The sequence below is a fragment of the Rutilus rutilus genome (assembly GCF_951802725.1).
Source record: "Rutilus rutilus genome assembly, chromosome: 11".
In the NCBI taxonomy this organism is placed as follows: Eukaryota; Metazoa; Chordata; class Actinopteri; order Cypriniformes; family Leuciscidae; genus Rutilus; species Rutilus rutilus.
Window position 1 is genome coordinate 15,638,841 of NC_140216.1, and position 26,455 is coordinate 15,665,295.

General features: G+C 41.4%; 1 protein-coding gene across 2 annotated transcripts in view; it reads left to right on the forward strand.

Moving 5' to 3' along the window:
• Positions 1–26,455, forward strand: part of LOC311299989 (glutathione hydrolase 1 proenzyme-like) — a 63,110-nt gene that overhangs the window by 3,454 nt on the left and 33,201 nt on the right. Inside the window, exon 1 of one of the 2 annotated variants that reach the window (XM_084424028.1) lies at positions 16,497–16,618. The exons of the other annotated variant lie outside the window; for it this stretch is intronic. The gene's annotated coding sequence lies outside the window, so the exon portion shown is untranslated. Of the gene's footprint in view, positions 1–16,496; positions 16,619–26,455 lie in introns of those variants that run through there. 2 annotated transcript variants of the gene reach the window in all.

Genomic DNA, 26,455 nt, shown 5'->3' on the forward strand with positions numbered 1-26,455 from the left:
AATTTGTGGTTATCTTCAAAGCCGTTAGTCTGATCGAGACAACAACAAAAAAACAAAGGAAATTTGAAAACATAGGTAAATAGCTAAACAATAATGTCAAAATGTTCAAATTATGATAGGAACTGACAAAAAAAGAAATGAAATCCAATCAATTTCACCCATGGATCATTTTGATGCTCTCACATGTTTGAAACGAACAATGATGGATTGTGATGAAATTTGTTTTGAATTGGGACTGGCGAATCCCCGTCCATACTGTCAATGACCGTTCGCAAAGACCTGCCCACTTTAGTTACTGTTGCTATGTTTGACAAGCGACGCCACTCTCACACCACACCAAGTTCTCACGCAGTGAAAAATACATTGCGGATCAGAGAAAAGACTGCACGCTGACAGACAAGTACTTTTGATATGAAACAAAGTCTCACCTTTCAAATGTAGTCATTTTTTAGAGACATTTAAACAATAAATACCGTTTTGTGACTCTTTAATGTGTCTGACAGATCGCTGTAGACTCAAGGCTCAGTTAAAGCTGCTTGTGAACCGATCATCTCTTCCTTCTAGTTAATTTATAGCAGTGGTTCTCAAACTTTTTACACCAAGTACCACCTCAAAAAATATTTGGCTCTTCAAGTACCACCATAATGACCAATATGAAAATACAGTAGCGTAGTAGGCCTAACTATTCAGCTACAGTTATGCACAGCTCAAAAATGAGGCAGCTTAATTTCTAATAAGAATATTTATTATTGTCAGCCACTTTAAACATTGTAAAAACACAGTTTGAACATTAACAATGCACTGTGCTGCTTGCATACAGGCAGTGGTGGTAAGTAACGAAGTAAAAATACTTTGTTACTTTACTTAAGTATTTTTTTCGGGGATCTGTACTTTACTTGAGTATGTTTTATTTGCATCTACTTTCACTCTTACTCCACTACAATATTAAAGACAAAGTTTACTTTTTACTCCAAAACATTTCCCCATGCCCGCTCCAAGTATTTATTACACTGGCTTTCCAAACCAATGAAAAACTTGGTTTTCTTTTGAAAAAAAGAATGCGTGAGGCCATGAGGTCTTTGCCAGCATACTCTCACGCATGTCTTTTTTGCCTGCCATGGGTGAATGGAATTTCAGCATTCAAAACTTCACCCTCAAATCTGAGAAAACATAATGAGGTGAGTTGACGTTAATGTTGTTACTATTGTTAGCCAAGTGATTTCATATTGAAACGTGCCTTGTAAACAGATAGCTAATTTTAGTCAAGCTAACGCATATTGATAGCTAACGGTGGCAGACTTGGGGTTGCGTGTGATTAAACCGTGCTGACTACATCAGTCTGCTGAATACCTTTCCCTCCATATGATGTTTTATTAACAAAGTTCGGGAGGAGCACGTTCAGATAATTAACACGAGTGGAGAGCACTCAGCAATCAATCAGTGGTAAGAGGTATATATACATTCAGCGGTCTCACCTCAATCCATTGACAGTTTAACAGCATCCCTCCACCACCCCTTCTCCACACTTCTAGTCCTAACCAGTTACATACGGGGGGAGTCCTCTGGGTTCAGGCCGAACTCCGAGCTCGGAGCCCTCCCCCCGGACAGCACGCCAAATACGCATTAAACTTTATTTCCACTAGTTGTATGTAAGTGTGAACTTGTGAACTGCAAGTTGTACATCAGGTTAAACACACCCCTTCCTGTCTCAGTGGCGTGTAAGAGGCTGTTTAGTATAGCAGGATTGTTATTTAGCCCCAGGAGAGCCAGGATGGACTCGCAATTTTGAAAATCAGCTTCTGCTAAAGCTGAACAAAAGCTTTTACAACTTGGAATAGTATTCTGTGTAGCTTAATGGTGTGTTTTGAAGATATTTCAACTTAAAGAGATGGTTCTTCCTCATTGATATACTAAAACATATACAACATATGCAATACAAGTCTTATCTTGTATTTTGCGCATCTTCTGTTTGATGCAGCTAATGTTATGGAACATGTCTATTGCAAGTTCAACCACTATACTATGTTAAGGTGCTTCATTCTCTCTTATGATTGTAAATCTAACAAATTCTTAATTGCAGTATCTAATCTTTTAATTTCTTCAATTAAAACATTGCATATCACTCCCAAAACAATTGATCTGCTTAATTATTGATATTTTACAGTTAATTTGAATATTTACTTTTTACTTTCCATACTTAAGTACGTTTTAAATCGGATACTTTTGTACTTTTACTCAAGTGATGTTTGAATGGAGGACTTTCTACTTTTACTGGAGTCATTTTTTATTTAGGTATATATACTTTTACTCAAGTATAACTTTTGAGTACTTTTACCACCCCTGCATACAGGTTAATAAAAAACTTAACTTGATTCAATTCAAATGTATTGCACCTAAAAGTGAAATAAAAACTGTAGCCTACTGTCCTTAAAATATTAATTAAAAAAACAGGCTGTGTATTCATATTTAACCCTTTTAAACGTAAATTTTAAATGTTTTGGCTGACCCCTGTGAGTTTTTCAAGGCAGAACTGATCACTTTACTTTTTCCATGGTGACGCATCATTGATTGTCACGTGACACACCGCAGCGCTGAATGACTAATTATCTGCTTTTCTTTCTTTTTTTTTAATTAAAAATATTCACAAATTTGTTAGCTATGGCATGAAATATTTGATATTCCTATTGTCAAATATTGCAAGTGGAAGTGTTATGTTTTTTAAATACCTTTAAAACGATCGCGTTAGTTGAGCTATATGCGCCGTTATGTTAGTTTGTGCCACTGTTCAGAGAATCGTATCTGTTGGATTTACAGCACGTAAATTCATCCACTTCTCCCAAAATACATGAAAGTAAGTGGCCGGTGAACTGGGAGAAGAATAGAGTTAACTTTAAAGTTACTTACACAATGTGTAAAACGTGCCGTCTAATTATAATGGCAATTATTTTTTTCGCTTCCATAGACATCAGTGTGTATTTTACCAATTGTAAATGTATTGTTTTTTAGTACTTATGTGAATTTAAATGTCTGAAACGTAAAATAAACATTATGTGGTTAAAAACACTGAATAATTGTGATATTTGACAGCGTATAAGTGGCGCGCGTCCGTCTCTGGCTCACCGCCAGCCAACTGCGAGCACGATTTGAATTTAGCAGTTGATCACGTGATGCACTGGCCGTTCTACTCACACCGGTGTAATCGTATTGTACGCTCCAGGGACCGGTCAAAACTGATCACACAATAGACAGTAAATTTTGATCTTACGTGCGAAATTCAATGATTCCTCTGCGTACCACTAGACGGAGCCTGCGTACCACTAGTGGTACGTGTACCACACTTTGAGAACCACTGATTTATAGCATTAAAATAAACATGAATGAACATAAAAGGAATGTTGTTTTAAAGTACTAAGACGTCAGTACACTTTGTTTTTCAAATTTAAATCCTCCTATGTTAATCTACTAACTGTCCTGACTTCTTTGTTGGACAAAATGGCGGATTATGATTAGTCAGATCGCCTGTTAATCAAACTCCCTGCGAATGGTCAATTGAGAATGCCTGTGCGCACAATCCTGATCTAATCGACAACTTTGCAGTTGCACATAGGAAAGCCCGGAAAATCCCGCTATAATGTAAGAGAGCATCTTTTTTATGTATTTGGACCTAGGCCTAACAATGTTTTATAGTGCGCTGTCCCCATTGTTTTTTTGTTGTTTTTTTGTTTTGTTATTGGTGAGCGTAGGCTACTCCTGATTTTGTTAGTCATCTCATCTCTTGTATGCTGTGTATGATCATATCCTGCCCTATTCATGGTAGCCTACTCGCGGACATTGTGTCATCAATGTCATCAATTGCGTCATCAAGGGGCCCGCCTTGATAATCCTACTTAAGGGCCCGGTGTTGGCTTGTTACGCCACTGAATATAATTGTCTAAACTCCTTATCAAAATTACATATTTACAACAAATCTGACACACATATATGGGCACACTTTGAGTACTACTAATAAAAGTGGTGGAGATCAGGCAAGACTTTAAGAAGACTCAGGCAAAAGGTGCTGTAACTGTAAAAACACTTTAAAACCATATATTTCCTATGGTAAACTGCCTGTATAGGCTGTAAATTGACTTTTTTATCTATGATGGCAGTTGTTAAATGCTTGCTAAATAAAACTTAATGTCTTTTGATGCTTGTGTGCTTAAAGGCCTTAAAGGCCTTAACTGCTTGAACCCCGATAAATGCTGCTTGCAGCTTTAATTTTATTTATTTTTTTGCGAAAGCCGTATTGAACACTTCATGTCTGGTTTCAATCTATAAATTATATTGCACTGCACACTTTAAACAGTCTGTTGCTTTTTTCTGTACCAGACCTGCCAACCTGTACGCATTTTGCGTAGCGGATACGCATTTTGACTTCAAAGTACGCTGGTACGATTTGTCACTCTAAACTAGATGCAAAAACCTGGGCTGCGTTCACCCCCGACAAAACGTTGCACAATGTTTTTTAAACAGAAACGGTGATGCGTTGAACACACTGTTCTGATGACGCAAGAGTTGCAACTATGGCAGCTGAGAAGGCCATTCTTTGTGTTTTTTGTGAAGAATTTTCGGAGCCTGATGAAGTCGGTATAAAATTTATACCGACTTCATCAGGCTCCGAAAATTCTTCACAAAGTAATATGGGTAACACTTTAGAATACTGTTCCTTCATTAATGAATAATTACAGAGGAACAAACGAGTAACGCATTATTAACGTTCTAGTAACTACTATTAACTAACAAGAAACTGATTAACAAGTTAGTAAGTAATAGCGCTCAGATGAATGTAGTAGTTCATTATTAGCTAATCATAACTACTATTTTTTTCATACCTCCCAGAGAACTACTATCTACAGGTTCATAATTAACATGAATAATGCATAATTTATAATAAAAGGTAATGGTAACCCACTAGTAATGACTCAAGTATTACTACATCATTATAAAGGAACTACTAATTATTTGGATCAGTATTCTAAAGTGAAAAACATGATAACTACCTAATATTGACTGAAGTCATTGTAAGCTTTTGAGATTTTTGTTAGATTTTGAATAGTAATTCCTTCCAATGAATTTGGTAACACTTTAGTCATTACTAGTGTGTTCCCATGATCTTCACTTTAGAATACTGATCCAAATAATTAGTAGTTCCTTTAGAAAGATGTAGTAACACTTGAGTCATTACTATCAAAAACCTTACAAAAGCCTTAAAACTTACAATGACTTCAGTCAATATTAGGTATTTATCATGTTTTTCACTTTAGAATACAGATCCAAATTATTATTAGTTCCTTTAGAAGGATGTAGTAACACTTGATTAATTACTAATGAGTTACCATTACCTTATTATATATTATGTATTATTAATATTAATTATGAACCTGTATATAGAGCTGGTAAGTCCCGCCCCTTCCGTAAAACCCTGCTGGACCTCTAGGTTGAAAAATCGTCAATGCAAGTGAATGGTAGAAAATAATTATTTTCTGGTCCCGTTTGAATTGTGCCATGAATGTGAACATATGTTGTCTGTGAATTTTTTATATAATCTTTCATGTTACGAGTTTGACAGTATATGGTATGATTCTTCGGCTAGCAGTTGTCGAAAATACATAACGAGAAAGACTACATGTCGTGACGTCACCCCATAAAGTTGACTTACCCGTGGTTTTCGCCAACCTCAACGATTTTGTCCTCTCCCTGAAAGAAGGCGGTGAAGTGCACCAAAGACACAGTCATGTTTAGCGGGATCCGTGAGCTAGTGTCCGTGTGCGAGTGGTGGTGACGTTTCAAACGCGTCGAAAGCAGCGAAGAGTTGTAGTCCACAAAGTGCTCTCACACAAAGTCTAACCGTATCAAACTTCTACCCGCTAAATTGTAGCATTCTTCACATGAAAGATTATATAAAAAATTCACAGACAACATATGTTCACATTCATGGCACAATTCAAACGGGACCAGAAAATAATTATTTTCTCCCATTCACTTGCATTGACGATTTTTCAACCTAGAGGTTCAGCGGGGTTAGCGAAGGGGCGGGACTTACCAGCTCTATAGTAGTTCTTAGTAGTCTTCAGTGAGGTATGAAAAATAGTAGTTACTGATTAGCTAATAGTGAACTACCACATTCGACTGAACGCTATGACTTACTAATTCGTTAATCAGAGTTTCTTGTTAGTTAATAGTAGGCTAGTTACTACAATGTTAATAGTGCATTACTCATTTGTTCCTGTGTAGTTATTCATTAATGAAGGAGCAGTATTCTAAAGTGTTACCTAAATATGTGTTTTAATACTACAAAATATGCCCGATGTTACAGTTACTGCACTTGCCGCCCAGAACAAAAGAGAACATCCCAATCGAGTGAAGGGATTGCTGAAACTGAAATGGAAGCACCCATCTTACCTATTTCAGACTTAAACACATCTATTTAGCCTCACATACTGACTTTATTTGTACTGTTTTAATACCCTGTATTTTCTTTCTCATTTTTAGGAAAAGCACTTAATTACCATTGTTTATTTCTATACCAAATGTCATACACTTGCAATGAAGCTAAAAATATAAACAACTACATCATTATGTTGATCATTATGTTGACAACTACATCATTATCATTTGATATCCTATATTTTTACAATAAAACTTACGACAAACATGTCTTCTAATATCCTCAGTTGTTGCGTATACTGAGCTGCATCAAACACATTTGTAAATTACTATCTTTGAACCCATTGTGCGAGTTCACTTTAATACCGCATGCTTTATATACATGTTGCTGCTGATTGGACTGCAGTTCTGACACACCCACCAAACAAGAGAAAACGTATCTCAAACCCCGTTGCACACCGGTGCACGCCGTTTCCAGGAAACATGACGTTCAACCCGGAAACCGTAGCAAAACGTTGCACACCGTTTTGAACTTGAATGTGCCCCTAGTGACGCCTCTGTGCACGCGCAGTCCTCAAATCAAGCAACAGCAAAAGAAGAAGAGTTCGACCAATCATATCGCTGGGTTCATTCCCCAAATAGCAAGCGGGGATGATTGACAGATGCGTAAGGCCTATCATTGAAAAGAGACTGAAAATCGACACCAATAAAGAATCCCGCTCGATCCCCCTTCCGCTCCCGCGGCCCGCCCGCCGTGATTTCATAAGCGAAGACAGTAGTTGTAACGGTACTTCTGACTCCGGAAGGTAAACGGCCTGGGGTGGATGTGGAAAGTTTAAATATTGTATTGAGTTAACTTAATCCTATGGATTCGATGATCACACGGATCGCATGGATTATCTTAAAATACTCCGTTATTCATGGTCACTCAGAAAAGAGGAAGACGTCATTCAGCCATGCAAATAATAAAATGCTCAAGTAATGCTGAACAATAAATCTTAATAAATTTGAAATCGCTACGGTTTAGTGATTAGAAAGTGATGTGATTTGTGGATTACTGATAAGCGCGAGTCTGGAGAAACAGGCGTTTATTTATTCATTCTCAGTGTTGAGAAACATAGCCTTCATGTGTTACGTTATTGTGTTAATAATAACTAAAGTACCTAATTATGTTACTTTTTTTTTTTTTTGTATGAAAACTAGCGCGTTATTTACTTATTAAGGTGGCCCTTATTTTTCAAGTTTTGATTTATAATTGTCTGACCCCCTCAATTTGTTACAAAACATGAAAAAATAATTCAGGCAAAATATGAGCTCATTTGAACAATATTTAGAGGTTGCTCGATGACATTGAAATTTTGTATAATCAGTTATTATGCTCAATTTGTGATAATTACCACTTGCCTAATTTTATCTAAACTATTTAAATACTTGCTTATTTAATGGCAATTCTGAATTTACACCTATTTTGCACAAAATATATTCTATGCATTTCTTGCAGAAGCATAAATTGTGTTAACGACGGGCTAACGAAGCCACTTTCACAGAAATGCTGTGTTAAGAAACTCTGAACTATTGACTGTGAACTGGGCAAAGTAGCGTTTTACGACAGACTAACTGTAAAATAATTTTTTTGCAGCTTAGATAATTTCTATGAGGTGTCCAGAACAACATACTAAGTCCTAAGAAATCCTAGTTGAGGAAATATGTTAAATTCTCATCAATCCGAGATGTGTGCCAATAAGGCCAGGCAACAATACACCCCAATGGGGCTATTTGTTCCTTTACTCCTATCAAAATTAAACTTTACACAATGAAAGTACCCACGAAAAGTATATATTTTTTTTTATTACAAGTTTCTTTGAAAATTTATTTTAATATGCAAATGAGCTATACACTAATCGAATATGCCCAAAATACACCCAAATAGGATTAATTTTATCCTTTACTCCTACCACAATAAAACTTTACATAGTAAAAGTATACATGAAAAGTAACTTTTTTTTTGTATTACAAGTTTCTTTTGAAATGAATTTGAATATGCACGACACGAGGGCCACACTTATTGAATATGTCCTAATTTGCATATAGGCAGAAACACCATTCATATGTATGACAAATACATCGACCCAATCTTCATCCAATCATCCTACTGCCAATGGGTGATGGCAATGCTGCTTTTAGACTGGCCTCTAACCTGAAAACTGCCTGGTTTGGTAGTACCTGCCAGGGGTATAACCCCCGCCGGTATAGTCTTCAGGGTCGGTAACAACAGGTAACAACAACATGGGGAGGTTTCTTTTTTATTTTATTTTTTTTATTTTTGTTTTTTTTAAAGTTTTTTTCTTTAACTAACCTAGATATTGCTGTTGCTAGCTTCTCATAACACTGCAAAGCTACTTTACAAACGGTTGAAGTCTGATGTGTGGCCCGCCTGGTCTGAAATACTTGCTAACTACAAAAAGAGAAGCAGTTTTGGTGTCTGGCAAAATTATTTTAAAGAGCTGGAATGTCTGGAAAGTGTGTCTATCTGGTTTTTCATCTGTCTTCTGTGTGAGAGTGAATCGTTTAGTTGGTAAGATTGACTTCTGCCTGTAATCTCGTAATCTTACCAAAAATACCAATCATTTGTAAATCTACCAGCCCAAAATTTAATCTCACCACGTTACTAATGACTAAGATGGCTATTCTGACTTTCTTCTGATGTTATATGTGGGGGAATGTCATTAGGTAAGGCTTGTTCGCAAAAAAAAAAAAAAAAAAAAATTGAAAGCAACTGGAGGCAAGATTGTGCAATCAATTCTTAAGGTCAATATAAGTCTTTTTGTGGCAAGTGACCCAGGTAAGTGTGGCAAGTGACTTCAAATGTATTGTGTTTATTCATAGGTTAACTTACTGAATGGACATGAATGTGTTAGTTATTTGGCCCCCGTTTTTTCTACTTGTGACTTTATGGTTTCTTGGCCATAAGTCAATTAGGCCTAGTGTTGAGCTCATTTGCATATTTAAAATAGATTTTTCAAAGAAACTTGTACAACAAAGATGTTTCTTTTCATGTATACTTTCACTGTGTAAAGTTTTATTGTGGTAGAAGTAAAAGAAAAATTAAGCCTATGCGGGTGTATTTTGGGTAGCCTATATTCGATTAGTGTATAGCTCATTTGCATATTCAAATTCATTTTCAAAGAAACTTGTAATACCAAAAATTTTACTCTTCATGGGTACTTTCATTGTGTAAAGTTTCATTTTGATAGGAGTAAAGGAAAAAAAATAGCCCCATTGGGGTGTATTGTTGTCTGGCCTTATTGGCACACATCTCACATTGTTGAGAATTTAACATATTTCCTCAACTAGGATTTCTTAGGACTTTTAGTATGTTGTTCTGGACACTTCATAGAAATTATCTAAGCTGCAAAAAATTATTTTATAATTAGTTCTATTTTTGGCTCCAAAATTAGTTACTTTGCCTGGACTAACTGTGAAAAGATGCGTATCATCAGTTATCTTACAATAGTCAAATGTATGTTGTGTAAGATATATTTGGTTAAATAATTAATATAGTACTCACATTGAACTGTGATCAAGTAATAGGCTATGTGATTTGATGCATTCTGCAAACTGTGTATATTGAATACAATGCTCAATGCTAAACGTTTTAGAATGAAGAATTTTGCTGACTTGTAGAATTGCCTACAAAAACAGCGAACTTTGATGTGCTTGAGCTACCTCTAAATATTAATATTTTTGCCCCATTTTTTTTCTGGGGTGTTTTTGGCATAAATGGAACAAATCTAGCGGGTCAGGCTGCAGAAAAAAATTAAATAAAAAAAAATCGTACATTTAAGGGCCACCCTATAATACTTATGGATTAAAAAGTAGGCTACCTCAGTGTTGCGCGAGCTCTCTCTCACAAACACGGACGCACGCACACAGAGAGAGATGATAATTGTAAAATGAAAATTGACGGGCTAAGTTTAAATTTTGTTCTTGCTTGTTTTTTTTCTGTCAGAATGTCAGAAAGCATTTTGTATTATCCATCCGTGTTTTTAAAATTTGTTAAATGACAGACGTTTTATAGGAAGCCCTCATTATATGTCAGATTTGTCTAACTTGTACTTGATATTCTTCTGCAACAGATAGAATAGATAGATAGATATTCAGGAATAATCTACAAACAGACTTCAGCAAATGTCCTTCAAATGCTTTAATCTTTCTGAGCAGTTCTCAGGGAATTTCTCCCAAGAAGCAAGGCCGGAGGATCTCAGACAAATTCCATTGAGAATCCCACCAGATATCACGGATACAACAGTTTTTATAGAATCGAGACAACAAATAAGATTATCATGACTAATATGTAACCTTCAGTATGATTGGTTCAATTGGTTCAAAAGCCCCAACCTTTTCCCTCTGTCACTGACACAAGCAAACTCTGTTTTTGTGATTACTTATCACAGGTTTGAGAACTAGTCATCTGTCTCACTTCCCCTAATTTTTATACACACACACACACACACACACTCAAAGTCACAAGTTTTCCCTTGGTTTTGAACAGTACATTGTGCATTGTTCAAATGTTAGAATGTTAGATGTTAGAAACATGGTTAGTTTAATTTACAGTTTAAAATTTCCGCGACACAGCGCATTGAGCTCTCTCGGCCACAGTAAAAGACAAATAACTCCAACAATCGTTTTTTTTGGCAAAAGCAGATAACTCCACATTTCATGTTTCAGAGTTAAACAAAACGACACTCAGTTACTAACGTAACCTCGGTTCTCTCTAGAGAGGGAACGAGTGTTGCGTAAGGTAGCTTACGCTATGGGAAAACTCCTTTTCTCGAGAATACTGAAACTTTTTTAACATGTAAAACGCATTTGCTACAGCAGGCAGACATAGGCGAGGCAGCTTGCGCGCCCATTGGCTGCTCTGCAGCAACTGCTGCCACCTATCAGTGTGTCTGGCATGACTCCAGCGCCAATGGGAAGCCTTCCCTGCGCTACGTCATGACCCGCCATAATGGGTGTGGCCTAAGCCTATAAATACCCATCGCCCAGGATGCACTATGATTTCAGTCGACTGAAAGCGAAACCATAATGCAACACAAGCACGGCCGGTTACGCAACACTCGTTCCCTCTCTAGAGAGAACCGAGGTTACATTAGTAACCGAGAGTCGTTCTCTTACGAGAGTACTCTCGTGTTGCGTAAGCTAGCCGGGAACCCCATGTAAAACGCTGTGCGTGCAAAATTCCAATACTAATGTCCCAAGGGCAGTATACCCGGGGCTCATGTAAAATGGAATAGACGCGTGAGCGACAGAACGGGTAGGGATGACTCGGTATATAGAGATTAGGTGCTTTACACATATACACAGTTAAGGCAATAATGAACCTTGAAACTGCATAGGCCCACAGGACGCTGCAATATGTCAACGGTCTGAGCAACTAGGTTGGTCAGGCGCGATAACAAAGCATAAGTATTTTGAAGGAGAGGTATTTCAGCTCCACCGCATGTAATGGTTCAAATGGGCCGCCTTTCATGGCTTCTAAGACTGTGGAAAGGTCCCAAACTGGAACCGAAGGAGGCCGAGGAGGATTAATCCTCCTAGCTCCCCTGAGGAAACGGATTATTAGGTCATTCTTTCGCAGCGACTGGTCATTTACAGGCTTTGTAAATGCCGCTATGGCCGCCACGTACACCTTGAGCGTGGATGGGGTTCTCCCGCTGTCCAACAGCTCTTGCAAGAAAGAAAGCACCTCCGTTACCTCACACTCTAACGGGTCCAATTCATGAGCTGAACACCACTCAGCGAACACTGACCATTTAGACGCGTAGAGCCGTCTAGTAGACAGGGCTCTAGCCTGCATGATTGTGTTCATTACTCCCTCCGGGAGATGAAATGGCAATAATTGATCACCCACGCATGTAGGGCCCACAGTTCGGGGTACGGGTGCCAAACTGCGCCCCCGGCCTGGGACAGTAGGTCCTTCCTCAGCGGAATCGGCCATGGAGCTGTACTCTCCCGCTCCATCAACTCTGGGAACCACACTTGATTCTCCCAGAGCGTGGCTATCACTCGAGCATTTGCACTCCCTGATTTGCTTGATTACCTGTGGTAACAAGGCGACCGGGGGAAATGCGTAGAGAGGACGTCTGGGCCAGTCTAGGACCAGCACGTCCCTTTCTTTTGAAAAGAATATCGGGCAGTGAGTGTTGGCCTGCGACGCAAACAGGTCTACCTCCGCTCTGACGAAGATGTTCCAAATGTTTCGCACCACCATGGGATGCAAGGCCCATTCCCCTGGGGAAAGCTTGGCCCTGGACAGCATGTCTGGGCCCACGTTCAGAACGCCCGGCACATGCGCTGCTCTCACCGAACACAGATTGTGCTGAGCCCATAAGGTTCTGCTCTCGCAAGAAGGCTCTGGGACCTGAGGCCGCCCTGGTGATTTATCCACATATTTATTAACCACTGACGTGTTGTCTGTTCTGACTAGAACATGGTGGTTTTTCAGCACAGGGAGGAGTATTGATAAGCCTGGCCCTCGAAGGCGAATCTCAAGAATGGCCTGTGACGGGATGCTATTTGAATCTGAAAGTAGGCGTCTTTCAGATCCACTGATATAAACCAGTCCCTCGGTCGAATTCAAGCGAGGATTTGTCTGGTTGAGAGCGTTTTGAACGAGCGTATCATAAGAGCTTTGTTCAAACGCCTGAGATCTAGTATGGGGCGGAGCCCGCCGTCCTTCTTTGGTACTAAGAAGTAACGGCTGTAAAACCCTGACTCGCTCTCTGCCAAGGGGACGGTCTCTACCGCCCCTTTCCTTAGCAAATTCGCTATTTCGGTGCGAAGTAGGTGTGCTTCTTCCTGATTCACCGAAGTTTCGACCCGGGCTGAGAAGCGCGGTGGTCTGTGAGCGAATTGAAGCGAGTAGCCCCGTTTCACTATATCTAACACCCATTTTGAGACCCCTGGAATCGATTCCCACGCTTTTGCGTGAATGGCCAGGGGTAGAATGAAATCTGGGCTCCGGTCGCTGATACTCAGGGACCCGGTGTTACGGTCTCGGACCTGTCAGCTCCTCCTCCTTTGCGGTTTGCCTGTTTGTTACGTCTCCCCTATAGGTGAGCGGAGCACAGGTGTGGCGTGTTGCGGGTGATTGCTCCAGGACCGCGTGTGTTTGTTTCCAGTATCCTGGGTGTTAAAAGCTCTCCAGACCTGATTGAAGGAGGCCGCCGCTTCTCCTTCTCTCCTACACCGTTTTGCTGATTTTGTTTCCTTTTGCATGACACTTCACATACCCTGATTGCATACGTTTTCGTTTCTTAAGTTTAACAATTACACTGACTTTATTTACTTTACGTTGCTCATTCTTTATCTTTAATAAATATATATTTGAAATGGACCCCGGGGTGGTGTGAGACACTGCGTGGGTAATGCCCGTGTGTAGGGGTGAGCACTGAGTAGTGGGCACTTTTTCTACACTCAGAACTGGAGCGTCGTGGTAAGAAGTGTCTCATGGCCTGAGACGCCTTCTGCTCCTCGGAATAGCGCTCTGTGAAGCCCTTCACCGAGGGGCTGAAGTGACCAGTCGGTGACACGGGAGCGTCCAGAAAGGTGGCGCGGTCAGCGTCTGACATATCAGACAGCGTCAGCCACAAGTGAAGTTCCGTGAAGGTGAGGGTGGCCATGTTACGTCCAATGGCCTGGGCGGCAGTTTTGGTTGCTCTGATAGCCAAGTCCGTCGCGCTCCTCAAGTTCGTTACACGCTCCGTAGTCAGGCCAGCCTCATCCAGGGAGCCGAGAAGGTTGGCCTGATGTATCTGGAGTACCGCCATGGTGTGTAACGCGGATGCAGCTTGACCAGCGGCAGCATACACGCGGCCGATCAGCGCTGAAGTGGTCCGGCAGGCTTTGGTGGGTAGGGTTGACTTGGACCGCCATCCAGCAGAGGGCGGACACAAGTGCGTAGCAACCACTTCCTTGACCAGAGGAACGGAGAGATATCCTCTGTCCTTGGCTCCGTCAACCGCAGAGAGCGTCGAGGAAACAGAGGATTTTAGCCTGGCCGAAAACGGAGCTCCCCAAGACTTGGAGAGCTCGTTGTGCAGTTCAGGGAGGAAGGGAGTGGGCCTCAGAACAGGCGAAGAGCGGCGACCTTGAAGAAAGCAACTATCCAGCCTGTTGGGTGCGGGCTCCTGGGGCACGGTCCAATCGAGGCCGAGGCCCTCTACGGCCTTAGTAAGGAGGCGGAGAAGCTCAGCGTCGACCGACGCCCTCACGCTGGACTCCTGTGAAAGAAAGAGGCTCGCGGGGACGCCACCGGCGAGGGCTCTTTCACGGACGGTTCCGGTGGCCTCTGTGAGCGGCGCTTTTTACGGCCCAACAGTAAGCATTGGGGAAGCGGACTTAGTGGAGAAGGCCGCCTGTCGAGCCCGCAGGGTCGATAGAGGCAACGCTTCACACTCGTGGCAGCCGCCGTCAGCAAGTGCGAGGTTCGCGTGGTCCTGGCCCAGGCAGGAAACGCACAGCACGTGGCGGTCCCCATCACTGAGCGTGGCTCGGCATGAGCCGCAGGACATGGAAGGCATTTATAAATGCCGGCTCTTTTAGAGAAAGACGTGTGTGTCGCGGCAGCAAACACACACGGAAGCAAGAAAAGGATATGGGCGCCGGATAGCGCAGCAGGTACGGCGAGCAAAGGTGGCGATAATCCAGCCGGCGTCCTCTGTCTCAAGCTCATCCCGCTGAGTGCTGTTCGACGGCGCAGCTTCTTCTTCTCAGTAGATCCAGCGAAGAGAATAATTCGCTGAAAGGAGACGAAATCATAGTGCAACCTGGGTGATGGGTATTTATAGGCTTAGGCCACACCCATTCTGGCAGGTCATGACATAATGCAGGGAAGGCTTCCCATTGGCGCTGGAGTCATGCCAGACGCACTGATAGGTTGCAGCAGTTGCTGCAGGGCAGCCAATGGGTGCGCGAGCTGCCTCGCCTATGTCTGCCTGCTGTAGCAAATGCGTTTTACATGTTAAAATATTAAGGATAATTTTTCTGCTTCAGTATTCTCGAGAAAAGGAGTAAGCTAGCTTACGCAACACGAGAGTACTCTCGTAAGAGAACCAAGAAATTGCTATGATATATAATAAAACACTCGGTTAATATTTGTAACATTAATCTCCTCAGCTGACATAGACGCCTGATAAACTTTGTTGTTGTGATTACACGCAATACAGGGAGCATTTCCCTCAACACTGTAACGTGCTGCTTTAGCAAGGTTCCGTGAAAAAAGCTGCAGCTTTTATTTTCCTTTTACACCCCAAAGAAGATATCACAGGTTTATCAAGTTTGTCTAAATAATCCAACCTCAATTACTTTTAGTCAGCTTTGACGAAACTACACTCAATTAGCACGTCTTTTCGAAGTGACTAGCAGCCTTGTCACCTGACCTGAATACTGTGTGCTGATTCGCTAAAAACGGACTTATCGGGTTGTTCACAAACAACAAGGGTGCTTGTCGGTTTCTGCTGTAAAAAATCAACTCGCAAAGCCTTGACAGTGGACAATACTGGCTTTTGTGACAAAACGTGTTAAGGGTTCAGAATGTTCTAATGCACGAAAGTCTGTTAATTTTTTTAAACATGATGTTTATCAGTTTTAGCAAATGAACTCATATATTTAACAGTGTCATTTCTGTACCTGTTACATCCGCAACCATGACAGCTACCTTGACTTTTTGTTATACATATATATAAAATATTTTTTCCCTGCTTTGGATTGTTCAAAACATTTGGCTATGTAGGCTTTACATTATTTGTGACATGTTTAAGATATCTTGAATAAAAATGTGTGTGGTTGTTTCTCCGTTCTTCTTGCGATCAGATACATTTTTACTAAATGCATGTAATATTGTTTTATGATTCAAAATGTATAATGAAAAATTAGCTTGATACAAAATATGGGCAAATATTGGGATGTGGAATAGCAGTGAGGAAGGTGGGAATGTTTCTGAAAGAAGTGAATCCTGGAAGTGAAACCTTACATAAAAACTCCACCAAATGACCTAACACAACACATCATACAGTGTGTCTCTTACAAAGGATCTTAGCATATACGCAGAAGTCTATGTAGGTTTTCTTGTTTTATTACCTCTACCATTATTACAACACTGAATAAAAGATCACAAAACTCGCCGGTAAGTTTAAGGTTGAATCCAGCTGCTACTTCTCCAATTATTGGCATGTGCGCTGCTACTTTAAAAATGTGACTGCACCAACCCTTAAAAGTAACTGGTGAATAACTAGCTGGATAGTAAGACATTATATTTACAGATGGTTAAGTGTAAATCTGTGTGGTGAATGCCGTTTGATTGAATAATACTTGTCTGAGGTTAAATTGCTCTTGCTTAGTTTATGTAGAATTAAGAACTTCTTTTGGTTTGTGTCGCTTTTTGAGATGCATTGTTATAGCTACAATATGTTAAAAAATATATATATATATAAAAATAAAATTCATCTTATCAAAAAAAAAAAGTCATCGCCGCTAGGGGTCGCTAACCGCTTACAATAACAAAGGCGTAGGTTGATGACGCAGTGATAAGCGGAATGATGGGACTCACTGTCATGCTGATGGATCTAATAATGTTTATGGATGAGTGAAAACAATGTTTTTTAACACGACTGTGGTATGAAGCAGGTCGCGATTGCTAATAAGAGACAGATATCAGCGCCACACACAGATATAAAGGAATGAGCACATTTCACTCTACCGAACTACCCTCAAATGCTGAATTATTACTCACACAGGTCAGTTTATTTGATGAATTTAAACTTGTGAGGTAACGCAGCGCTGATTTATTTGGTCTAAAGTTACACTATCATACTAAACAGAATTTGAGTGTGTTGAAAGTTATAATGTTATTCTATGTGTTAGTTTGTTGGCTGTATGAGACTAGCAGTAAGCTAGATCAACATTAGAATAATATACTGATCATATTCTAACATTTCATCATGTTGAGCTTTATAACATTGATTTGTTTTATATTTTTAATTTGCTCACCTGTCTAATAAAGTACATGCAAGAGTGGTGTCTCTGTCAAGTCGAAGTTTGCCGCGAAGCTCTCGGCATTTCGAAAACGCCACGCTAATATTGATCCTTGTTTTAGTTCTCCTTTTGTCCCATAGTCTGCTTGCCATGTTCCATAATGTTTGAACGAAACAACAACAGCGTGCACTACGCAGTTGTCCACATTCTCACCCTGTCTCTAAGGGATCGCCCAGCCACCCTGCGGAGAAAGCTCATTTCGGCCGCCTGTATCTGGGACCTTGTCCTTTTGGTCATGACCAAGCGTGCCGCACAAGCCCTCAAAAGTGAAGCCAAAACGTCTCGATCGCCCCCCGGTGACTGGTCCTAGTATAGGTTATAAGTCCCGCCTCCCCGTGTTATTCAACGGGACGTGAGACCAACTAAACAATTAAATTACACTTCAAATATCTTTTTTCCAAAGGTGGTTTATTTCATTTGCTGTCATTTTTATCACGCTGATGTAAGTTCAAGTGTCCGTTTCAAAAATAAGTTGGCTTTTAGTTAGTTACGTGATGCGGTGGTGTAACGTCATGATTGACAGCTGTGATTGACAGGTTCTCTGAGCGAAGTAGTCACTGAAGCACCAACGGACATTTTTTCGGGATCTTCGGAAGACTGAGGAGATTGTATTTACTATATTTTAACAAGCCTCTTGTCGTACTGCAATCAATTTGTAAAAAAGTGTGCAGAATCCACTCTCCCTGAGTGCATTCTGCGAGAGTGAGGGCGGAGCGTTGATTTCGCGGCTTTACTTCCTGCTCACGACTGCGCAGGTCTGGTCCCGAGATCGCTACTGCGCAGACTCAAGTTCCAATATGTCAGCGCTATATCGGGACTCTGGCGGCTTCAGTTCTCATCAATGGAAGAGAGCGAAGGGGCGTCGTCCATCTTTTTTTACAGTCTATGGTCATGACCCACAGCTCATGACCATAGGTGAGAGTAGGAACGTAGATTGACTGGTAAATCGAGAGCTTCGCCTTGCGGCTCAGCTCCTTCTTCACCACGACAGACCGGTAGAGTGACCGCATTACTGCAGAAGCTGCACTGATCCGTCTGTCAATATCCAATTCCATCCTTCTCTCAATCGTGAACAAGACCCCAAGATACTTGAACTCCTCCACTTGAGGCAGGAACTCTCCACCAACCTGAAGCGGGCAAACCACCCTTTTCCGACTGAGAACCATGGCCTCGGATTTGGAGGTGCTGATTCTCATCCCAGCCGCTTCACACTCGGCTGCAAACCGTCCTAGTGCATGCTGAAGGTCCAGGTCTGATGGGGCCAGCATGACAACATCATCCGCAAAGAGCAGACATGAAATCGTGTGGTCCCCAAACCTGACACCCATCCGGCCCCTGGCTGCGCCTAGAAATTCTGTCCATAAAAATAATGAACAGAACCGGCGACAAAGGGCAGCCCTGCCGGAGTCCAACATGCACCTGGAACAAGTCTGACTTACTGCCGGCAATGCGAACCAAGTTCCTGCTCCGGTCGTACAGGGACCGGAAAGCCCTTATAAAGGGCCCCGAACCCCATACTCCTAGAGCACCCTCCACAAGATGCCGTGAGGGACACAGTCGAATGCCTTCTCCAAATCCACAAAGCACATGTGGATTGGTTGGGCAAACTCCCATGAACCCTCCAGCACCCTGGAGAGGGTATAGAGCTGGTCCAGTGTTCCACGACCGGGACGAAAACCACACTGTTCCTCCTGAATCCGAGGTTCTACTATCGGCCAGATTCTCCTCTCCAGTACCCTGGCATAGACTTTCCCGGGGAGGCTGAGAAGTGTGATCCCCCGATAGTTGGAGCACACCCTCCGGTCCCCCTTCTTAAAAAGAGGGACCACCACCCTGGTCTGCCAGTCCAAAGGTACTGTCCCCGACCGCCACGCGATGCTGCAGAGGCGTGTCAGCCAAGACAGCCCCACAACATCCAGAGACTTGAGGTACTCAGGGTGGATCTCATCCACCCCCGGTGCCTTGCCACCGAGGAGTTTCTTGACTACCTCGGTGACTTCAGCCCGGGTGATGGACGAGTCCTTCTCCGAGCCCTCAGCCTCTGCTTCCTCAATGGAAGACATGACCGCGGGATTGAGGAGATCCTCGAAGTATTCCTTCCACCGTCCGATGATATCCCCAGTTGAGGTCAACAGCTGCCCACCTCCACTGTAAACAGCGTTGGTAGGGCACTGCATCCCCCTCCTGAGGCGCCGGACGGTTTGCCAGAATCTCTTCGAGGCTGACCGATAGTCCTTCTCCATGGCCTCACCGAACTCCTCCCAGGCCCGAGTTTTTGCCTCCACAACCACCCGGGCTGCAGTCCGCTTGGCCTGTCGGTACCCGTCAGCTGCCTCAGGAGTCCCTCAAGCCAACCAGGCCCGATAGGACTCCTTCTTCAGCTTGACGGCATTCCTTACTTCTGGTGTCCACCACCGGGTTCGGGGATTGCCGCCTCGACAGGCACCGGAGACCTTACGGCCACAGCTCCGAGTGGCCGCGTTGACAATGGAGGTGGAGAACATGGTCTACTTGGACTCAATATCTCCAGACTCCCTTGGGATCTTGTCGAAGCTCTGCCGGAGGTGGAAGTTGAAGATCTCTCTGACAGGGGATTCGGCCAAACGTTCCCAACAGACCCTCACAGTACTTTTGGGTCTGCCGAGTCTGTCCAGCTTCCTTCCCCGCCATCGGATCCAACTCACCACCAGATGGTGATCAGTTGACAGCTCCGCCCCTCTCTTCACCCGAGTGTCCAAGACATACGGCCGGAGGTCAGATGAAACAACCACAAAGTCGATCATCGACCTCCGGCCTAGGGTGTCCTGGTGCCATGTGCACTGATGGGCACCCTTATGCTTGAACATGGTGTTCGTTATGGACAAGCTGTAACTAGCACAGAAGTCCAATAACAGAACACCACTCGGGTTCAGATCAGGGGGGCTGTTCCTCCCAATCACGCCCCTCCAGGTGACACTGTCGCTGCCCACATGGGCGTTGAAGTCCCCCAGTAGAACGACGGAGTCCCCAGTCGGAGCACTTTCCAGCACCCCTCCCAGAGTCTCCAAGAAGGCCGGGTACTCTACACTGCCGCTTGGCCCATAGGCGCACACGACAGTGAGAGACCTATCCCCGACCCGAAGACGCAGGGAAGCGACCCTCTCGTTCACTGGGGTGAACTCCAACACATGGCGGTTGCATCTAATTCTCAATAGCTCCTCAAATGTTTTTTCATTTAGTCTGCACCGTTCTGGTCTGAATATCTTTCCTGCAACACTAAAGATTCTCTCAACAGGTGCAGAGTGAAGTTGTAAGGGACTTCTGAAACTTAAAAAGTCCAGTGTTGCCCATCAAATTGTGCTTTCAAACAAATGTCCATCTCAAATTGTTTAGCAACCATTTTAAATACTTGGTTAAAGTAAAGCATTCTGGGAAATGGAGTCATGTTCCATCATGTGCCACAAAATTACAATTACAATAAATCAAACTTTATTTGTTCTGTGACTAGAGCTTTTAACATTCATTGCTGGGGGAAAACATATCCTTTTAATGTAATCTGTACAAGTAGTTCAAACTAATATCATTTATAATGCAATCATATCTGACATATACTGTAAAGCTTCATTGTTAAACACTTCACTTAAAATATGTATATGAATATCTTTTAATTTTTATTGAATTGCAATTCTGCTTCCTTTAATTCAAATTCAATTCAAATTCAAGAATTGAATAGTAAACATAGTAAGATACGCATAGTAAAAAAACATAGTGAACGCTTGAAGAAATCAGACCAATCATAAAGGCTATCACAGTCATGTTCTTATTTTATCTGTCAGTAGCCTACGTCTCATCTCTTTAAACCGGACTATCATAAAATAAAGCAACTTTTTTTTCGGGAGCGTCCTCTGTTTCTCTGACTGAAAATATCTGTATGGGAGTAGTCGAGAGTGCTAAAGCTCCTCAGGTCGTATTTTTGGTGGCATATATTTGTAGAAATTATCATTCTTTCTAAATGTGATGTAAATATGTCCTGTAACTAACGTTACCAGTTAAACAGAAACAGACGCAACTGAAGAAGTAAGTGTGTCCTCTTTCTTTTGTGAAATAGACCTAACGGTAATTTATTTCTGAGTGACTAATGTGCAATTTTGACATAAATTAATTATGATCAATGTATCACTTTTTATGTTTAATTTTTATTTTTATCACTTTTTATTTTAACAACACAAGTTCCTCATTCAAGCCTGGATATTTAGTAGCCTGCAGGCGATGTATCCAGAAAGCTTCCCGTTGATTCAGCTGCCTTTGTCTATTGCCTTTTCTTAAGGACAAAGGAATGTGGTCAATCCCACAGACCTGTAAGGTGGACTGGTCACTATTGTGATGTTCCATATAGTGTCTTGCCATCATGGGATAGTTGGTGTTTCCTGTGCGAATTGCGTATTTGAGTTCAGCCAGTCTGTCCAGTAAACGCCGCTTAGTTCTTCCTACATAAAAGACTTCACACGTAGGGCATTCCAATCTATAAATGACAAAGGTAGTTTGACAGTTTATGAAATGGTTAATAGTGAATTCCTTTTGGGAACCAACATCATGAAAAATTTTGGTTTGTCTTACATTAGCACAATGGTTGCAATGATGGCATTTGTAAGAACCTATGGGCCTAGGGCCTAACCATGTTTTTTTTTACTTCTGGTTTAAGATAACTGTGAACCAGTCTATCTTGTAGGGTGGGACATCTTCTAAAACTAATGAGAGGTGGTTCAGGAAAGACCTGACTTAGTACCTCATCGCTTTCAATAATACCCCAGTTTTTTTTTGTATGATTTGCCTTATCTGTTCAGCCTCTGTACTGTATGTAGTGACAAAAACAGGCCTCTCTTTTGTTTGTTTCGGTGTATTCCTTTGTAGTAGTGATGACCTAGCTACATGTTTGGCTCTGGTGTAAGATTTTTGGAGAGTAGAGCTTCTATATCCCCTTTCCTTAAATCGTGACATCATCTCTAGTGATTTACTCTCAAAAACATGATCTTGGTCACAGATCCTCTTCACTCTCTGGAACTGCCCATATGGGACATTCTCTTTAAGCCAATTTGGATGGAAGCTCTTGGCATGTAAAATTGTGTTGGTTATCTTTTGAAATTGTCAAATCAAGAAAATTAATACACACTTTGCTATATTCTAAAGACAACTTGATGTTTGGGTTAATGCTATTCAGATAATCATGAAATTAATTCAACTCTGTTTCCGAGCCAGACCAAAAAAGACATATATCATCAATATAGCGCCCCCACCAGATAATAAACTTGTGAAACACATTATTTTCTTGGTTCAAAACAAAGTCCTCCTCCCATTTGCCCAGGTACAGACTTGCATAGGAAGGGCTATAGCATGCCCCCATGGCACAACCTTTTGTCTGTTTAAAGATCTTATCCTGGAAGACAAAAATGTTATTAGTCAAGGTCCATTTTGTTAGTGACAGCAAGAAATCAGTGGGTGGCATTTCATGTTCAGGACGCCCACTCAAAAAATGTCTGAGTGCTGCAAGGCCCTGTTGATGGTCGATATTTGTATATAATGCTTCCACATCCATAGTTACAAGGAAGGTTTCAGAGCCTATATCTTGTAGCTCTTTGTTCTTGTTTAAAACATCAGTAGTATCCTGGACATATGCAGGGAGTGAAGGTAGAAAAGGTTTAATGAAATGGTCAATATACTTAGAAACTGCTTCAGTAAGGCTTTCATTCCCTGAAATCACAGGTCTACCTGGGGGGTTCTCAAGACATTTATGTATCTTGGGTAACATGTAAAAAGATGCCATTCTAGGATTCTCACTGAACAAAAATCTAAGTTCAGGGTCTGAGATCCAACCACTGGCTTTAGCCTGATGTAACATCTTTCCCAATTCCTCTTTAAGAGATTCTATAGGATTATGGGTCAGTAGTTGGTAGAACTCTGTGTTATTTAACTGACGGGAAGCCTCTTTTACATATAAGTCCTTGCTCCAAACCACAATCGCACCCCCTTTATCTGCTTTTTTAATAACTAAATCTTCATCTTTGGATAATGCTTCCAAAGCACTTTTTTCTTTGTGAGAAAGGTTACTTCGTTTGGATGCCCTTTTATTCTTAAACAAATTCTCAATATCAAAGTTCACTTTTTTAGCAAATGTATGTAAAGAAGCATTTTGTACCTAAGGGCAAAAAGTAGATTTTGGCTTAAAACGGGAAAGGAGTCTGTCTGACCAGTGTGACCAGGTGTTCATCAGTGTCTGAATTCACTCTCTTCTTTTCATTCAGGTGGACTATATTAGTGAACTAATGTAGGGAATAGTGAATGAGGGTATAGGGTGTGATTTGGAGAACAGTCTCTGAGTGTCGAGTTTGAGCATTGTTAATTCACAGTATATTCCTGTAGGCTACTTTCTCGAAAACAACAAATATAACCCAGAATGCATTGTTTTCTACAGTATATTACTGTTTTAATGGAAAAATTGTATTATACTGTCAGAATTTGGCCTTTTTTTACAGCAGGGGTTAACAGTGTACCTAGTTAGGCCTCGTTTATGTGTACTTTGGCCGAACCCAGCATTTCAGCCCAAGTTATTGTCACCTCAATTCACAAACCAACCCATTCAGCTGGCTGTGTTTAAAGAGGACAAGGCATCCCTATATCCAGTCGGTATGTTGAGGCAGTATGTATCAAAGACTGCCCCATGGCGTACCACTGACCAGCTTTTTGTCTGCGTTGGGCACGGAAGAAAAGGTGCACCCTTGTCAAAGCAAAGGCTTGCTCACTGGGTAGCGGACACTATTGGTGAGGCATATCGTTCAACAGGCCATATATTGCCTACATCTGTTCTGAATGAACACATTTTGTCAAGTGAAGTGAACTTCAACAGCTATCCCGTACTTAGGGAGTAGGGAGCAGTGAACACTGAATAGGGACACACCTGAGTTCATGGAGCTCTCTTCTAATGATGTGGTGATCGGAATCAGGTGTGTCAGATAAGAGAGACATACAAACTGTGCAGAGTGAGGAGGCACGACTACTGGAATTGGGATCCTTTCCCCGATCGTTCCCTGTGTCTATTTTTTTTCGAACAAGCCTCCATGAGTGAGAAGTCTCCACTTGACTTTTTAACTTTATTTTTTCTCTGGCTGCTATTATTGCTCAGTGTTTGTAAGACAGTTTAAATGGCCAAAAAAATAAAATAATAATAATAGTAACCTTCAAATATTAGAAAAACCCGACTACGCCACCTAGGTTACTTCTCCACCTAGGAAAGTAAAAGTAATAAAAATACCCCCAAAAAGAGAGTTAAACCAAGAAGGATTACAACAAAAGGAAGGACCCTGCTGGTTCAGATTGCATCAAAGACAGAGACATGACTTTCAAAAAGTATACAACATTTATTTCGCACAGGGAGAATCAGTCATTTAAAACATCCTAAAAATAGATCTCGTACAATTACCAATTAAATACCCACAGTTAATAAGAGACCATAATAAACCCACTTTAACAGAAAGGGACAAACCACACAGCAAACAGCAAATCAGTGAACAAAGTTTCTTAAAGCAAGTGATAAACAAAATAAAAAAACAATACCAAGAGAAAACAAATAGACTCCCCCTTCTGTTAAGCTTCAATATCACAGTTCAAATTATCAAATGCAGATAAACACTGGCAAATAAATTTGTAATAAGAAAGAAAGAAAGAAAAACAAAAGAAAAAAAGAAAACCAAAAGGGAAAGAGATTTCACAGACAATCAAAACGACATAATATTTAACGTCACAACTAATACTAATATTTAAGATCGTTCAAGCTGCTTCAAATGGACCCAGCTACCAGCGTGTTAGTTTGATATAACAACCCATAGAACACACATGTCCAATACTTCAACACAGTTCATAACGAGAAGAGCTCGTTAAAGAGCTCGGTGGATACAGCGGTTCGAAACCGCAACGTCCGCTGCAGTCAGTCGTGCGAACAGGACAATGAAACAGTGACACAAATAAATATAAAAAAACAAAACAAAACAGCACAGACCAGCAGCTAGCGCTCTTGGGCCGCACCTAGTAGGAAACGTAGAAATTCTTAAGCTATAATGAACTTGATGCTACCCGCGCTCGCCACTTCACGCACACACATTCCAGAGAGGGCAACGCAAATCGAAATGAGTAGCCTGTTACTACACACAGCACAGAGAAGGATGACAATGCCCCACTTAAACAGGCTTTTTATCACGCCACTAAAACCTGACGCACCTCCATGATTGGCCGCACAGGTGTACTCAATGTCAAGCTGCGGTTCAACGCCAGTGGGCGTGTCTTACCATTTGAAATATACGCACACCTAAAAAGTACCTACTTCCAATGAGCCAAACCGAACGTTACAGATTCTCAACCTGTTACATAATAATAAAATAAATCTGGCCCTAATCTGTTGGGTATTTATTAATGATGACTTAATCATCATTAAATATCCTGGTTCACAGATCTCACCCTACGATTCATCCCACACTTAACCCATTTAATCCCAAATTTTTCCCAGACACAAAAATATCCAAATCATGTGTCATTAGTATCCCTTTGAAACAATCAATCATAATTTTTAGAAATTTTCATGGAAAAGTGTGTGAAAAAGTGTGTTTTATGATCGGTCACAATTGTGACCGGTGGGATACTGTGTTGTATCAACCATTGTATTGATTTAATATAGGTCTATTTGACCTATGCAGTGTGTTTGTGTGTGTTTTTGTGTGTGTGTGTGTGTGTGTGTGTGTGTGTGTGTGGTTTTGTTTTTGTGTGTCTGTGTGTGTGTGTGAGGGGAGATCAGACATCAGAGGAGACGTGACCATGTGTGAGTGTGTGTGTGTGTGTGTGTGTGTGTGTTTGTGTATGTGTGTTTGTGTGTGTGTTTCTCTGTGTGTGTGTGTGTGTGTGTGTG